Source organism: Neovison vison, chromosome 2 (assembly GCF_020171115.1).
Source record: "Neovison vison isolate M4711 chromosome 2, ASM_NN_V1, whole genome shotgun sequence".
NCBI classification, from domain to species: Eukaryota; Metazoa; Chordata; class Mammalia; order Carnivora; family Mustelidae; genus Neogale; species Neogale vison.
The window spans coordinates 35,273,599-35,289,619 of NC_058092.1; the positions used below are offsets into that span (position 1 = coordinate 35,273,599).

Below are 16,021 nucleotides of genomic sequence, written 5' to 3' on the forward strand. Positions count from 1 at the left end.
CCAGGATTTGGCATGTATCACTCCATTTTCACAGAAGATGAAGTAAAATTCTGTGAACACTTACTAACTCCCTACTCTTACATATTCATCAGGATTTGTCCCAGATATAGCTCCTCCAGGAAACCTTCTTTGACAATCCAAGTTTACACCCCCACAGTGCTTGATGCCCACCTCTATCAGATAAGTTATCATCCAGTAAGTAACAGCCTACTTCTTGGCTCTTTCTCCCTGCTAGATTGGGAGTTCTCTGAGGGAGACAGCCTTAGATAGCTATAAAGATAGCCTTAGCTAACCAAGGCTAAGGCTATTTTTATAGCCTTAGCACTTAGCATTATACCTGACACAGGGAATGTATTTAATAAATAGCTGTTGAATAAACAAACAAATGAACGAATCTGGTCAAATTAAGGCCTCCTGCTTAGTTGCTGTCTATTTTATTTAAAGATTTTATTTATTTATTTGACAGAGATCACAAGTAGGCAGAGAGGCAGGCAGAGAGAGAGAGAGAGAGAGAGAGGAGGAAGCAGACTCCCTGCAGAGCAGAGAGCCTGATGGGGGGCTCAATCCCAGGACCCTGGGATCATGACCTGAGCCAAAGGCAGAGGCTTTAACCCACTGAGCCACCCAGGAGCCCTTCACTACAGTTTAAATCTGCATTTCTCTAGTGATTAATGACATTGAGAACTGTTTCATGTGCTTATTAGCCATTTGTACATATTTATTTATTTATAAAAATATTTTATTTATTTATCAGAGAGAGAGAGAGAGCACAAGCAGGGAGAGCCGCAGGCAGAGCAGGCAGAAGGAGAAGCAGACTCTCCTACCGAACAAGGACTCAATCCCAGGACCCCAGGATCATGACCTGAGCAGAATGTAGACACTTGACTTGACTAAGCCACCCTGTACATCTTGTTTTAAAAAGATTGACTGAATGATTGATTGACTGATTTTAGAGCACAAGCTCACTTAACATTCATCAGCAGCAGGGGTGGGGGGGGCGAGGGTCAGGTGAGGGAGAGAGAAAATCTTAAGCCGGCTCCATGGCAAGCACAAGCCTGATGTGGGGCCAGATCGCATGATCCTGAAATCACAACCTGAGCCAAAATCAAGAGTCAGGAGCTTAACCGACTGGGCCACTACCCATGTGCCCCTAGACTGGTTATCTTCGCTTTAAACATAATTATTTAAAAGTTCCTTTTTGGGAAGCCTGGGTGGCTCAGTCGGTTAAGCCTCTGCCTTTGGCTTCAAAGGTGCCCAACAACCGCAATTTTTAATCTTAGGTAATATATTCACAAATTTTATTCAACAAACATGGAGATCGATCGTTATTACCTACCCACTACAGCATTATTAGAATGACTAGAAATTGGGCGCCTGGGTGGCTCAGTGGGTTAAGCCACTGCCTTCGGCTCAGGTCATGATCTCAGGGTCCTGGGATCGAGTCCCACATCGGACTCTCTGCTCAGCAGGGAGCCTGCTTCCCTCTCTCTCTCTCTCTGCCTGTCTCTCTGTCTACTTGTGATCTCTGTCTGTCAAATAAACAAATAAAATCTTTAAAAAAAAAAAAAAGAATGACTAGAAATTACTCAAAGTACATTGCACGGTCCTTGTCAGACATCAGGCACTCGTTAACTGACAACTATTGTTGTTAATATCATTGGCCAAGTACTGTGCTTGGTAAACAGGGACACAGAGTTGAAACAAACAGATGTCGCCCTTAGGAGCTCACAATCTAGTAGGGAAGACTATATGTTAAAAAACATTTCCTAGTATAATGTGGTCTATGTAATAATATAGGGAGCTGTACAGCAGAGGATGCAATGAGCTAAGACAACGGAACATGATAAGGTTTCACAGAGATGGAAAAAGCTGGAGGTTGGCTCTGAAAGATGAGGAGAAACTTATTGGGCAGGCAAAGTAGGAAAAATATATTTTAATTGAAGGGCTAGTGACAACAAACGCAAAGAGGTATGAAAAAAAATTCCAGGACCAATGATAAAGGTTCAGGCTGGAGAGACAGCCAGAGGTCTGATCCTGAAAGCTTTCTATGATACTTTTGTGTCATATGAAAGCATGTGGATTGGGGCACCTGGGAAGCTCAGTCGGTTAAGCATCTGACTCTTGATTTCAGTTCAGGTCCTGACCTCAGAATTGTGAGTCAAGCCCCATGTTTAAAAAAGAAAAAGCATTTGGATTTTCTTTCTTTCTTTCTTTTTCTTAAAAAAAGATTTTATTTATTTATTTGACAGACAGAGAGAGAGCATGAGGTGGGAGAAGGTCAGAGGGAGAAGCAGACTCCTTGCTGAGCAGGGAGCCCGATGCAGGACTTGATCCCGGGACTCTGGGACCATGACCTGAGCCGAAAGCAATCGCTTAACCAACTGAGCCACCCAGACGCCCTGGTTTTATTTCTTAGGTGATAGAAAATGATGGAAAGTTATGGTTTTATGGAAATACATACACACAGCATATTGGCTTTGTCTGTATTACCTAAGCTGGGCTGGAATCAGATTACGCAAAATTCTCTTCTCTGAATGGTTCTCAGTAGTGAATGCCACAGAGATATTTTATGTGACCTTTCAAAGGCAGAAGGAAAGCTACAGGCACATTTGTAATGTTCTAAAGGTCAACGGATGGTGCCACATACTGTGGCAACTTGTTTGTGACATCACGGATATGCTAGACACCTAGTAGGTACGGAACAATATCCAGACTTACAGATCCTCCAGAACCTATCAGATATCGTCCTTCAGCTTCTCTTGAGTCCTGAGCCAAGGACTGTGTAGTTGTGTGGTGAAGGAAGCCAGTTTTCCCCGCAGGTCACCCACAGCAATGAGGCTGAAGGTGGTGAGAGACAGATGCGGGTTCCAGTCTGTCCTTGCGGGTCCCTGTTTGCTCTTGCTCTTGCGCACAACCAGCTCTCCTTTCTGACTGCGTCTGGCTGACTCACAGCAGTCTTAACTCTGAACACTAGACACAGAAGCAATAGCATGCATGCACTGCTCTACCAGTTTCCACAATTAAATAATAAATCCTCATTCTATCTCTCTCATGGGAGTTCTGATTCTCTGACTGATATAAAAATTGCTACCAGAACTGGTCCTGGAGAGGGGTGCCTGGCTGGCTCAGGTGGTAGAGCATGCGACTCTTGATCTCAGGGTTGAGAGTTTGAGCCCCACACTAGGCACGGACCCTAGTTAAAAAAATAAATATCAAAAAGAAGGTCCTGGAAGAACAGAACATTAAGGATGGGTTTGTGAATTGATTCTGTATTACCTACAATTAGTTCTCTAATTTGGTTATGTTTATTTATTTATTTAGTTATTTTTGAAAAGTATTTTATTTATTCATTTGTGTGTGAGAGAGAGACGGGGGAGAGAGAGCATGTGTAAGCACAAGCAGGGGGGAGCTGCAGGCCGAAGGAGAAGCAGGTGCTCTGCTGAGCAAGGAGCCCCATGTGGGACTTGATCCCAGGACCCTGGGGTCATGACCTGCGCTGAAGGCAGACACTTAATCAACTGAGCCACCCAGGCATCTCATTTTAACTTATTTTTTATTTATTAAGTAGTCTCAACCCCCAACATCGGGCTCAAACTCATGACTCTGAGATCAGGAGTCACATGCTCTACTGAATGAGCCAAACAGGCACACTGATTAGGGTTAAAGGTCTTTCAAATGATTGGATGACTCCTACCCAAATTAATCAGAATAGTCTCCCTCACTTAAAATCAAGAGATTTTAACTTAACGACTTATAAATATAACTATCACATAGACCAATGTCTAACATTAACATAGGAGTCATCAAAGCCTTCCTAGACAGGATCACAAGGCCACCCACCCTCCCTGTCGTCCCAGCCCAGAAAGCTGGAACCTGGTGAGGTCTGGAGTGTGACCCTTCCCAAGATGTGCTCTAGACAGCAAACTGCATAGCCCTACTGACAAAGGGCTCCTACTTAAAAATAAGCCCGGGAAAGAGAGCTGTCTCTCCAGTTATTCTTCTAAGCTGCCTGATCCATTATGTCCGAAGAATTTAATAAACAAAGATTTAAACCCTCTACAGAAACTGGGTGAAAGCTGACATACTAATTTGCACTCCACTCAGTCCCCCTGACCTGGCTAATACGACCTTTTGACAGGTCTGTCTTGCAGTCCTCAGTTCTTCCAGGACACAAAGTGGAATTCCTACTGGCTTCAGATCCAGTCTCAAGCTGGTTATGTACATGGCCAGAGGCAAGAGACCAGTTAAGGATCACTTGGCGGTTTATTTCTCAAAGCGTGGTTCCAGCTTTTGCATGACTAGAGTTATAACAAATTCAAAAGTTATTACAAGCCAGGCTGCTCAGGCACTTCCCCACCCTTTGAGGTTCAACAGTTAAGTAAAAAAATTTCTCTGGAGTGACAGATAGGCGCTAGGCACAGAACCGTATTAGGTCTACAATACTGAATGAAACATAGATCTCATCTAGTAATCAGGGGCGCCTGGGTGGTTCAGTCAGTTGGGCATCTACCTTTGGCTTGGGTCATGATCCCAGAGTCCCGGGATCGAGCCCCACATCAGGTTCCCTGCTTGGCGGGGAGTCTGCTTCTCCCTTAGCCTGCCACTACCCCTGCTTGTTTTTTTCTGTCAAGTAAGTAAGTAAAATCTTAAAAAAAATTAATAATCTAGTAATCACTACTCTTTGTAAACTTTTAAAGACTTCCCTTTGCCTCTTTAAATGCTTTCACATCGTATTCTATCCTTCAGAGACACTAAGTGACCTAGTTATTTTGCTTTCCTTTCTCTGCGCCTTTGCTCATGTAGTTCCTTCTGGAGTGACTGCCTTTACATATGTATACCTACTACTCCTAAAATATATAAATCCTTAAAGCTCCAGCCTCAAATGTCATTATCTTCTTAAAATTTTTCCTGATTCTCCTAATCTAGTGAGGTTTTTTTTTTTTCTAAATACAAAATTTCATCAGAAAAATCTCTGACAATACTAATGTTTCTATATGGTGTGTAACTATCACCTCTTTCAGGGAGGAGGATTTGAGACTAGATCATATGAGCATAATGTCCAGAACAGTGCCTTATAAGGCAGTCATGAAATAATACTTATTGAATGTCCTAAAAGAATATACATTCTGATGAGCCTACTGACTCAAGGGAATGTTGGGAGACTTCAGGAAAGTCCTGATGAGTTTGGGTGTACTTCAGAATATACCCAATAGGTCCAGGGGAGCTGGTGAGCTTAGGTGCATAACAGGGAATGGGAAGACAGGGGCAAAAACGGGATGGACTACTGAGTAAGAGAGCTAGTCCCACTAGCTGACAGGGTAGGTTTCTGACAGGGTAGCAGCTGAGGATCTTCTTCTCTTAACCTGGCTCTCACAGAGCAGCTACAGAGAGACAGACTGGATGGACCCTTAAAGGCTGCCTTACATGAAAAATTGCTTGTGTAACTTTAAAGCATCTCAGTTTTTCCAAAATTAAAATATCCTTTTTCTAAACCTCCCTTCTCCTCCCTTCAGTCCTTTCTCTCTCTTGTCTTTCACAGCCAAATTTTTGTTTTTAAATTTATTTATTTGACAGAGAGAGATCACAAGTAGTCAGAGAGGAAGGCAGAGAGACAGAGGAGGAAGCAGGCTGCCGGCTGAGCCGAGAGCCCGATGCGGGGCTTGATCCCAGGACCTTGAGACCATGACCTGGGCTGAAGGCAGAGGCTTCAACCCACTGGGACACCCAGGCGCCCCATCACAGTCAAATTTCTCAAAAGCATTGTTCAATGTGCTATTACCATTTCATCATCTTCCACTCTACCCACTTCAATAAGGTTACTAATGGCTTCCATTTTAGTAAAACCCAGTGATCTCTCTTAAGTTATTACCTCAAAGTTATTACCTCACTCTGAACACTAGACACAGAAGCAATAGCACGCATTCACTGCTCTACCAGTTTCCACAATTAAATAATAAGTCCTTATTCTATGTATCAACATTACTGTTACTTTTTCCCTCTGGCTCCTGTAATGTTATATTCTCTTGGGTTTTCCTTTTCTTTTCCTCTCTCTGCTCTAAGTTTCCTTTGGAAGCTCATGATCTTCTCTCTACCTGGCCTAAGCTTGTTCCTAATTCTCTTTTCTCTTCCTAAGTGATTTCATCTTTGTCTCTGTCATCAGTCACCACCTATACATCAATGACTAAAACTTTTTATGTTAGGCGTAGTCCTATCCTTTGAATATATAAAAACTTCTTACTGAAACATTTTCCTGAATATCATAAAAGCACCTCAAATTCAGCATAACCCAAACTGAACTTTGGATCTCACCTCTACAAACTGAGTGCTCCCATCTCATTAACTATCCTGTGGCTCAAACCAGAAATGTGTCATTCCTGACACTTTTCTGCATCTTGGCCCCAAGGTTCAATCACGCACAAACACCAAGTTCTGTTTTTATCTGCTAAGTCCTTCTCTAATTTATCCACTTTTCTCCATTTCCACCATCAATACCCTAGTTCAAACTATCATTATTTCTCACCTGGATTACTACAATACCCTCCCTTATCTGGTCTCTCTATATTCTCTTACCAAATGCCAATTCATTCTTCACACTACATCCAAAGTTATATTTTCAAAAGGCAAATCTCATCATGCCATTGTCCTACTTAAAACCTTTTGGTAGTTAGGACTATAGTAGATAATTTTCAAAAATGGTCATAATTATTCCCTTCCATACTCACATCCCTTTGCAAAGTGACTGTAGCAACTCCCATCGAGAGAGAGTTTAGAGGCACCTGGGTGGCTCAGTGGGTTAAGCCGCTGCCTCCGGCTCAGGTCATGATCTCAGGGTCCTGGGATCGAGTCCCGCATCGGGCTCTCTGCTCAGCAGGGAGCCTGCTTCCTCCTCTCTCTCTCTCTGCCTGCCTCTCTGCCTACTTGTGATCTCTCTCTGTCAAATAAATAAAATCTTTAAAAAAAAAAAAGAGAGAGTGAGTTTATTTTCCCATCCCATGAATCTGGGCTGGACTTGTGACTGCTTTGGTCAAAACAATGTGTTAGGAATGATGCTGTTTGGGCGCCTGGGTGGCTCAGTGGGTTAAGCCGCTGCCTTCGGCTCAGGTCATGATCTCAGGGTCCTGGGATCGAGTCCCGCATCGGGCTTTCTGCTAAGCAGGGAGCCTGCTTCCCTCTCTCTCTCTCTCTGTCTACCTCTCTGTCTACTGTGATCTCTGTCTGTCAAATAAACAAATAAAATCTTAAAAAAAAAAAAAAAGAGGAATGATGCTGTTTCAGCCCTTTCTCCCATATACAAAATTAAAGGGTCTCACTCAATTCTGCCCATAAAAATTCCATGTCAAAACACCTTCAAACACAACTTGACACTCTGGATCTATTAATGTCCTCTTCCAACAAATTCATTGGTTCTTACTGTATGTTAGGCTATGTATTAGATACTAGGGTTACAAAGACAAAATACAATCATTGTCTTCATATAACTTAGAGTCCAAAATAATAAAGGGTTATAGACATTATTTAAAAATCTCTACAGTATATAGGAGACCACAGAGGAAAAAGAGTCAGTTTGGCCTAGTGCAAAGAGGGTCAGGAGAAGCTTCATAGAGAAGTAATATAGAACTTGGTCTTGAAAGAGAAGAACTTAGTCTTGAAAGAGCGGGTATTTCGCCAGGTAGAGAAGGGTAACTGGCTGAAGGAATGCTAGGAATGATGAAAACAAAAGAAGAGAGGCGTGAATAAGAATGTAGAATTCAGGGAACTACAAGCAACTCTCCATTATAGGGCAGAGTGTTGGGCAGGGGTTGTAATGGAGAATGGTGAAGTGTAAGGCTGAAAGGAGTATAGATGGTTGGATGACAAAGGCCCTTTAGGAATTTGTGCCTTATTTTATAAGCTCTGTGTTTACAGGTGTAGAGAGAAAGTAGTAGTAGAAAGCAAAGTCGAAAATTTGGGAGAGTGCTAGAAAAACTCATAGAGCAAGGTTCCAAGGGAAACAGAGTAGAATGGGGTGAAAGGCATAAGTGACTGAACCAGGCAACTTCTTCCTCTAAGGTTGGAGAAAAGAAAGTGAACGTGGGTCTAAGTAAAGATAAAATTATGGGTAGGGGTAGGTAGTAGGCTCGGGAAATCAGTATCTGTTAGCCAGGATTTTCTCTCAGGAGGAGGAGGAGGCGGCAAGTACTTTTCTAAGACAGAAAGGTGGTGAGGGTTGAGAGTAACTGCTAAGAGAAGTGGAAGGGTTGGTCCAGGAGAAGTGTAAGAATGCAGAGTGGTTTTTAAGGGTTCAGCTAAGATTGGGACCACGAATTTACAGTGATGCCAATTTACAACACTGCATAGTATTTTTCCTGAAGACCTGAATGAAACAGATGTAGGAACAGACAAAATAGAGTAATCCGAAGTTGAGAGTTATGAGGGCAGATATAGCAAAAGGACAGTGAGTGAGCATATGGAGGGAAATGCCTAAAGTTGCACAACACAGGATCTAGACTAGATAAAGGAGGAAATGAGGGAGAGAAGGAGGAAAAAGAGAAAGAGGGAGGGAGGGAGGGAATAGAGGAACTGAAAGATACAGAGACTGAAATGAAGGAAACAGTTTTCCAGGTGAAGATGGCAGAATAAACACAGGCACTGAGTCCTATTCCTTTTTTTTTTTTTTTTTTTTTAAGATTTTAAAAATTTGTTTACTTAGAGAGAGAGAGCATGAGTGGCAGGGAGGGGCAGAGGGAGAGGCAGAAAGGAGACTCCCCACTGATCAGGGAGACAGCCAATGTGGGAGGTGGGATGTAGGGCATAGGGCTTGGGGCTTACTCCCAGGATCCCAGGATCCCAGAATCCCAAGATCTCAGGATCACGACCTGAGCCGAAGGCAGATGCTTCACCAACTGAACTACACAGGGACTCAAGCTTTATTCCTTTCGAAAGCGCATTAAAGTGACTGTAAAGGGTTTCTGTTGTCCTCATTGTTTCTTGAAAGGTATAAACTCCAAGGACAGAGATTAGGAGACGTGAATATAGTGAAACACTTTGGAAGCTGGAAAGCAGAAGGATGGTGGTGGCAGATTCAGCACATCTAAGGAAAGCTGAATCCCAAGCCAGCCATAAGGAAAGCTGCGGAGAAAGCTGATTTGTACTGCAGAAGCCCTGAAATGGTTAGGAACTGACAGCACTGCTTTTACCCACCAAGAAAGGAGCCTGGAATATTTTTCTCTGAAGCCCGTAGTCAGTCCAAAAGAAAAGACTTAAGCTTGCATACATGAGGGTTCTTTTACAAATAACCTATCTATATCACTTTATAGAAGTGAAAGTTAAAAGTACAAAGGAGGGGGCACCTGGGTGGCTCAGTGGTTAAGCCCCTGCTTTTGGCTCAGGTCATGATCTCAGGGTCCTGGTCAGGCTCCCTGCTCACCGGGAAGCCTGCTTCTCCCCCTTTCTCTGCCTGCCTCTCTGCCTACTTGTGATCTCTCTTTCTCTCTGCCAAATAAATAAAAACTTAAAAAAAAAACCAAAAACCAAAAAACAGTACAAAGGAGTAAGACAAAGAGTCGCAGTGCCTAGGCCGGTCAAGATACCTTGGGAAAGTTTCTTGATTCTGACCACAAGTCCCTCTGCAACCCTCCCCACAAAAAGCTCCAAATTAGAGAAGTACTTTAGGAATTATGACTGGCTAGTAGCGTCGGGGATACCAATTTGGATACATAGTATTTCAAGACGTTCCATACCTTTGGGAAAATAATCAAGAGCACAAACCTATTTCGCATTATCTGGAGTCCCAGAAATACATATCTGGTCATGCATGATCGTTGAGATTTTGAAGTAAGTCCTTTTCTTCCCAGATATAAATGTCTAAACTTAAACAAGATGAATGTGTAAACATTTTATTCCATTTAAAAGATATCCTTTAGGGGCACCTGGGTGGCTCAGTGGGTTAAGCTGCTGCCTTCAGCTCAGGTCATGATCTCAGGGTCCTGGGATCGAGTCCCGCATCGGGCTCTCTGCTCCGCAGGGAGCCTGCTTCCTCCTCTCTCTCTCTGCCTGCCTCTCTGCCTACTTGTAATCTCTCTCTGTCAAATAAATAAATAAAATCTTTAAAAAAAAAAAAAAAGATATCCTTTAGAAGCTTGCTTTAATATTATCATTACCCTTCCAGTAAAAAAACCTTGAGTAGTACTCAAAACAACATAACACTGGAGAAAAGCTACATGACTTTCTTATTAAATATTTGGCACAAACACCTTTTACTTATGAATTATTAAAAACACATGTCTTTCAGAAATAAAACAGGAATTTTAGAGCTGGGGGGGTCTTTAAAGAAAAACTAAGCCAATTTCAGTTAGAGAAACTGAGGTTTAGAGAAGCAAAGTTACTTGCTCAATATTAATAGCTGGTTTGTCTCAAAACTAAATTCCAAAACCTCTAGACTTTTAATTTTCAGTGCATGTTCTTTCTACCAGAAACATTCTCTTCAACTAAGAGAGTGTTGTGCTGTAGATTAGTTAGGCATCAACTAATGCCTAAATCACGAATGCATCAATCTGACATGTCGGAAAGGTGTTGGGCTGTCTTCAAATCCACTGAGGCTGCAGAATCTGGGGCCACTGGAGTGAAGTTACCAGTATTGTCTGATGACTAAACAGCTTGCTGGAAGACTGTCGTGTACCTGACTACAGGGATAGCAGGAGTCCTACTTCAGCATATTTCTTATAATATTTCCCTTTTCAGTACCAACTATGCCCTAGGTTCTCAAAACAGAACACTTCTTTGCAATCAGGGAAACACTTCCTCCTCTCTCAGAAAGGGAGAAAACAAGAGATGTACATTCCATTCCATTATCATTGTTTCTTTCTCCCAAGAGCAGTATGAAAACTTAGAAAACTTTAAAATAAGAGGTTTCAGGCTCTCTTATATACACAAAAGTCTTTTCCAAGATAAGTTTGGGGTCTGCCCAATAGGAACCACCCCTGCCTTTGGAAATTCAGTTTAAAAAAAAAAAAAAGGAAGTATCATATTCTCATATTCAAAAGTGCTTGAAAATCTGAATTTAATTAGTTTTTACCCACCATCTCTGAGGCCAGGAAGAGCACAATACCCTAGAGGGTCATAGGAATGGGGGCAAGAACATTTTTACTGCTCATTTATCTAGCCAGCTGCCCTATTATAACTATAAACTAAAGATCCTGATCACTGGAGTGTCGATTACAAGTTAGAAGTTAGAAGAACGGAGGGAAAAAAATCTGCCAACCAAAAAAAAAAAATAATAAAAATCAAAAAGCAAAACCACCCCACCAAATCTGCCAACCCCCACCCCAACCAACCAAAAGTGTTCTTGAAAACTAGTCTAATGACCCCAGTGCTTACCCAAGGTCCCCAACTTAGCAGCTATGAGGGAAAAATAGATTGCCATCTGCTCTTCATTTTCACCTTACCTCTGGCTACTTCCTTCTTTGCTCCTATTATGCCCAAACCTTGCTCTCCGTTGGCTGAGACCACTAGGATGAGGCATTTACTAACAGTCCACCATATGGAGCCATCAGCTAATTCTCAGGGAGGTGAAGAGAAAGCAGGGGACAGTCTCCGCCTTCTAGTTGTAATTACAAAAACATATGACTAGCTTCTAAGAACTTAAGGTCTTAGCCTGCCAACTCTAATATAGAGCAAAGCATAAACTTTAGTGCTTGATGGATGCGTAGATGAGTCAGGTCCCTTGTTTCACATCATAATAGATAATCACAGTTCTTTCTGCATTCCAAAGGATACAATCCCTTGACTCTTTGGAGCCTTGAGAATTTAGCAATGCAACACTGTGATAACTTTTTAGGTCTTATACCTTAAATCTACCCTGCATACTGCTGTCAGATTATCTTTCCAGAATCCTGAATTTGTATCATTTCCCTTCACAAAAAGTCTTTAATAATTCCCCAGTGTTCAAGGCCCTCTGTTATCATACTGACGTAACTTCTCAGCCTTATCTCCTGGTATTCCCCAACCAGGGTCCTCAATTTGGGTCAGACTGTACTTAAAGAAATCCTGCATACCCTGTTTCATAGGATTCTCCTAACACAGGATCCAGCTTCCTATGTCCCTTTCCGTACCTGATCTATATCCATCCTTCAGGTCCAAATCATTCTCTTAGATTTTTCTGACCACTTTAGCTCCTAGGGATTGCTACCTCCTCTAAATTCTTAGAACCCTGCTGCCATAACTGTTCAGTATCTGATCTAGTTTGTTATTGTTTGCTAACCTTTTTTTAAAAAAGATTTTTAGAGAAAGAATGCGCATGCGCTCCTGAATTGGGGTTAGGGGCAGAGAGAGAATCCCCCTGAGTGTGGAGCCCACTGACAGAGCCTGATCTCATCACCCATGATCATGACCTGGGCTGAAACCGAGAACCCGATGCTCAACTGCTCAACTGAGCCACCAAGTTGAGCCTTTTATATGCATAATCTTTTTATTAGCCTTTTATATGCATAATCTTATCTTCCACTGAGGTGAATGAATTCTTTGAGATTGTCTCCTGTTTCCAGGATTCCCTTAAATACTAAAACAGTGACTTGACCAGAGGAGGAAACTTGATAAACATTCATCAATTGAAAAATGTGTTCGTGAAAAATAGAAAGGATGAGCTAATGGAAAAGGCCCAGCTCTGTCCCAAATTAAAGGATATGAAACAAAGCCTTCTTCTTCTGGCTTTCAGCATCGTTATCTGAAATACAGGTGACTGGACTAAATGACATTTTAGCTGTGGCAGGCTACAATGTGATCTTATAACCAAGATCATATTTTCAATGCATTAAGAGATATTGTTTAATGGCATCTTATGGTGAGCTTTTCTAAAATACAAAGAACCCCCTCTGTTTCCTCAAAACTTGATTTTGATAAATGAACTTAGAAAAAAAATCCATAACAAACCCCTTCTTTTTTTTAAAGAAAGAATTCCAGATTCAGTCCGCTATATTGACCTGAAATAAGAAATAAGCTGTCTTAACAAGGTACCATCATAGCTATTCTTTATAGAGGAAAAAAAGACCTCCAGTGGGCCTGGCAGACTACAGCCTGCCAGTTGGATGGCACTGATGTCTGTTTTTGTAGATAAAGTATTATTGGAACACAGCCACGCTCATTTGTTACATATCTTAGGATGCTTTTGTGTTACAACAGCAGAGCTGAAGAAATGTTAACACCATATGGTCTGCAAAGTCTAAAATATTTACAATTTGCCCTTACAGAATAAGTCTGCCAATCCTTGTTTTATACTCAACATTCATCACAAAGTGCCAAAGCCCTAGATTACAGACCCTTAATCACAATTGGTCACTAGGTGATTTCTCGCTCATTTGTTCAACAAATATTAATTGGAATTTTCAATTTCTTTTTTTTTTTTTTTAAGATTTTATTTATTTATTTATTTGACAGAGAGAGACAGCGAGAGAGCAAACACAAGCAGGGGGAGTGAGAGAGGGAGAAGCAGTCTTCCTGTGGAACAGGGAACCTGATGTGGGGCTCGATTCCAGGACCCTGGGATCATGACCTGAGCTGAAGGCAGATGCTTAAGGATGGAGCCACCCAGGCGCCCCTAGAATTCTTAATAAATTCTAAAGGTTGAATGTGAGCTGGCAAGGGAGGATACCAACCAGGAACCACTTTGCACCTATTTTTCTCACACAGAACTGCATACTACAAAGAGTACATTTTACTGTATATAAATGACACCTCAATGAACTGAACTTAAAAAAAATTAGGTTCTAGGGACGCCTGGGTGGCTCAGTTGGTTAAGCAGCTGCCTTTGGCTCAGGTCATGATCCCAGGGTCCTGGGATCGAGTCCCACCTCGGGCTCCTTGCTCGGCAGGAAGCCTGCTTCTCCCTCTGCCTCTGCCTGCCTCTTTGTCTGCCTGTGCTCGCTAGCTCTCTCTCCCTCTATCTCTGGCAAATAAATAAATAAAATCTTAAAAAAAAAAAATTAGGGGCGCCTGGGTGGCTCAGTGGGTTGGGCCGCTGCCTTCGGCTCAGGTCATGGTCTCAGGGTCCTGGGATCGAGTCCCACATCGGGCTCTCTGCTCAGCGGAGGGCCTGCTTCCCTTCCTCTCTCTCTGCCTGCTTCTCTGCCTACTTGTGATCTCTGTCTGTCAAATAAAAAAAAAAAAAAATTAGGCTCTAGATCATTAGAAACAATCTAAATATCTAGCACTGGGTATGTTTAGATAAATGATGGTATATGTATATACTATTCATATGACAGATAATTATAAAGCTATTGAGAACCATGTTAAAAAACTAAGAGGATTGTGATAAGATAATGGCCCCTCAAAGATGTCCATTTTGGAACCTGTGAATGTATTACCTCATATGGCAAAAGAGACCTTGCAGGCACAATTAAGTTAAAAGTTCTTGAGATGGATAGGTTATCCAAGATAATCCTGGTGGGCCCAATATAATTACCAGGGTATTTATGAGAGGAAGACAAATAGTTGGCTACTTTTTTTTTTTTTTTAAGATTTTAGTTATTTATTTGAGAGAATGCACATATGGGTGTGGGGGAGGAAAAGAGGGGAAGCAAGAAGCAGACAACATCCCTCCCTTGCCCCCAGCAGGGAGCCCAATGCAGGGCTTAATCCCAGGACCATGAGATCATGACCTGAGCCAAAGGAAGACAGTTAACCAACTGAGCCACCCAGGTGCCCCATTCACTTAGTACCTTTGAACTATTATGTCCAGAATCATCTAGCCCTGAGTGCTCAAATGCCAGCCACATCACTGGGTCTGACTGCAACACCACAAATCTAGTGGGCTACCATTTGACTATTCTAGGGTTTATTTGGTTCTGTAAACATGTCTACAGTGTTGGACAGATGCTGCCTACACTAGCCGGAGCCTTCTCCTTGAGGTATGGTTATGGCCTGCAGCCCCTAAAGAATGAGAATCAGCTCTAAGCAGAAGTTTCAGGGGTTTGAGTCACTTTCATAATGCTCCTATTTATTTCTGGGGTGCTGGAAAATTCCTTTAGACTCTGACGGAATGCCTATCCCTTTATCAAATATTTATGGAGAGGAGAGCAGCGCTATAGGACCACAGACTGGTAAGTTGAACAGGAGTGGGTTTTGAATGCTGGTACACTACCAATCATCCAAGAAGCTTTTTAAAAATGCTTGTCCTGAGAGTGCCTGGGTGGCTCAGTGGGTTAAAGCCTCTCCCTTCGGCTCAGGTCATGATCTCGGGGTCCTGAGACCAAGCCCGGTATGGGGCTCTCTGCTCAGCGGGGAGCCTGCTTCCTCCTCTTTCTTTCCCTGCCTCTCTGCCTACTTGTGATCTCTGTCTCAAATAAATAAATAAAATCTTTTTTTAAAAAAAAATGCTCGTCCTGGGGCTCCTGGGTGGCTCAGTGGGTTGAGCCTCTGCCTTCAGCTCAGCTCATCATCTCAGGGTCTGGGGACTGAGCCCCGCATCAGGCTCTCTGCTCGGCAAGGAGCCTGCTTCCCCCTCTCTCTGCCTGCCCCTCTGCCTACTTGTTATCTCTCTCTGTCAAATAAGTAAAATCTTAAAAAAAATAAAAATAAAAATGCTTGTCCTCTGCCAGACCTATTAAGTAAGATTCTCTAGGGGTAGGTCTCAGCCATTAGCATTTAAAAAAATGCTACCCGGTTGAGAACGATTGGTCTTGTGAGAACAGCAGACAAAAAAATCAGTGCTTACTATAGTGAAGTTGGAAAGACTGATTGAAAGGATATATATTTTTTGGTACATCTTCAGTCAGGAGTTATAAGAGGCATACATATTATTAGATAACATTCATCACAGTTTTTATACATGCAGAGGCCACTGCATCAGGTTTCCTTCCTGAGAAAGAAAACAATTTAATAATCCAGGCAGTTTAATTATACAGTTGCAAAAACGATCATCCCAAGGGTGAGAAAATTTGCTTTACCAGGTGGTAGTAAATCACAGGGAAAACCATTATTGTGTGTTGAAGGCTGGATTCTCAAGAAGTGAGCTGAGACAGTATTTGGGGGGCAAGATGTTTATTAGGAA

The 16,021-nt window shown here is 42.2% G+C and overlaps 1 protein-coding gene across 5 annotated transcripts in view; it reads right to left on the reverse strand.

Annotated features, from left to right (window-relative positions):
* EIF2B3 (eukaryotic translation initiation factor 2B subunit gamma) overlaps nt 1-16,021 on the reverse strand; it is a 125,525-nt gene that overhangs the window by 48,272 nt on the left and 61,232 nt on the right. The window lies entirely within an intron of this gene.